Raw genomic sequence first — 2,309 nt, forward strand, 5'->3', positions numbered from 1 at the left:
AACTCATTCAATTAAAGCCCAAATCCTATAATAGTTCTTTCCAACACTCTCAGTGAGACACTCTATGGTTCCCCATGGCGTGTGTTCTCTCTGGCTAGAAGGAGTAATAAACACAAGGGGTTCAACTACATCAAAGTGCTCCTGGTGGATTTGGGCAGGAGGCAGAGACTGGAGACACACCGCTGCAAGCCAAGGACCCCAAAGATTACTAGCAAGTCACCAGAAGCTAGAGGGGAGGCAAGGAAGGATCCTATCCTTCAGATTTCAGAAGGCACAGGGCCCTGCCAATGTCTTGATTTTGGACTTCTCAGCCCCAGAACTGCGAGGGAATAAATTTCTGTTGTTTTAAGCCGCCTGGTTTATGGTACTTTACAGCAGCCCCAGGAATCTAATACAGTAAGAAAAGACCGAGAAACTGTTACAGGTTGGATGCCACTAGCAAACCTTATATCCGTGTTGTTTTCCCAGTTTTGATAATTGTACTATGATCATGTATGATGTTAGCATTAGAATTTGGGTAAGGAGCTCTATATACTATTTTTCCAACTTTTCTTCTCTGAGGCGAAAATTAATTCAAAATGAGAAGTTAAAACAACAGGGCATACATAGCGATGTTTTTCTAGGTATGTCTCCTGAGGCAAGGAAAACAAAAGCAAAAATAAACTATTGAGACTACATCAAAATAAAAAGTTTCTGCACAGCAGAGGAAACAATCAACAAAACTAAAAGACAACTTATAGAATGGGAGAAGATATTTACAAATGACATATCTGATAAAAGGTTATTATCTAAAATATGTAAAGAACTTATACAACTCAAAAAACCCCAAATAATGTAATTGAAAAATGGGCAGAAGACATGAACAGACATTTCTCCAAAGAAGACATCCAGATGGCAAAGAGACCCATGAAAAGATGCTCAACATCACTCATCCTCAGGGAAATGCAAATCAAAACCACAATGAGATATCACCTCACACTTGTCACACTGACTGAAATCAAAAACACAAGAAACCAACAAGTGTTGGCAAGGATGTGGACAAAAAGGAACCCTCATGCAGTGTAGATGGGAATGCAAACTGGTGCAGCCACTGTGGAAAACAGTATGGAGATTCCTCAAAAAATTACAAATAGAACTACCACATGATTCAGTAATTCCATTACTGGGTATTTACCCAACGAATATGAAAACACTAATTTGAAAAGATATATACACCCCTATGTTTATTGCAGCTTTATTTACAATAGTCAAATTATGGTCCACTGATAGATGAATAGATAAAGAAAAAATGGTACACACACACACACACACACAAGTCACAAATGGAATATTATTCAGCCATAAAGAAGAATGAAATCTTGCCATTTGCAACAACATAGATGGACCTAGAGGTGATAATGCTAAGTGAAATAAGTGAGTCAGAGAAAGACAAATACCATATGATTTTAATCATATGTGGAATTTAAGAAACAAAAACAAACAAAAAAAGAGACAAATAAAAAAACAGACTCTTAGATGCCTGGATGGCTCAGGTCATGATCTCAGTGTCCTGGGATCGAGCCCCAGCATCGGATTCCCTGCTCAGCGGTGCTTCTCTCTCTGCATCCCCCCCGCCCCCAGCTCGTGCTTTTTCTCTCTTTCATAAATAAATAAAACCTTTACAAAAAAAACAAACAGACTCTTAACTATAGAGAACAAGCAGATGGTTAGCAGAGGGGAGGGGGGCGGGGGATGGGTGAAACAGAGGACGGGGATGAAGAGTACACTTACCGTGAGGAGCACTGAGCTCAGTTACGGAAGTGTTGAATCACTATGTTGTACACCTGAAACTCAGTAACACTTTATGTTAACTATACTAGAATTAAACACACACACACACAAACACACACACACACACAGTAGGGCATAGACGTTTTTTTCTTAAATGAGAAACAATCATCTGGCATTCCAATTTAATCGTACCACTTCTCTGCTTAACACCCTGCATTGGGATGAGATGAACAAGTCCTCTGTGCTTGTTTGCACTGAAGATTACTTGGGGTGGCACAGAAGGAGCCTCGCACGCCAGCTGCTGTCCGTCAGGCTGGCCTCCCTGCTCTGGTCTTTGTCTCCAGCAATACTAACCTCACTGGGCTCATGTCCACAGCTCTCGCCTTCCCACTGTGGGAAGTTATATGACCCCATTCATTCGTTATCTCTTCTCTGATCCTTCCCTTCTTTTTTTTTTTTTATTCTTATGTTAATCCCCATACATTACATCATTAGTTTTAGATGAAGTGTTCCATGATTCATTGTTTGTGCATAACACC

Source organism: Leptonychotes weddellii, chromosome 13 (genome assembly GCF_054177405.1).
Source record: "Leptonychotes weddellii isolate Sample4059 chromosome 13, ASM5417740v2, whole genome shotgun sequence".
NCBI lineage: Eukaryota > Metazoa > Chordata > Mammalia > Carnivora > Phocidae > Leptonychotes > Leptonychotes weddellii.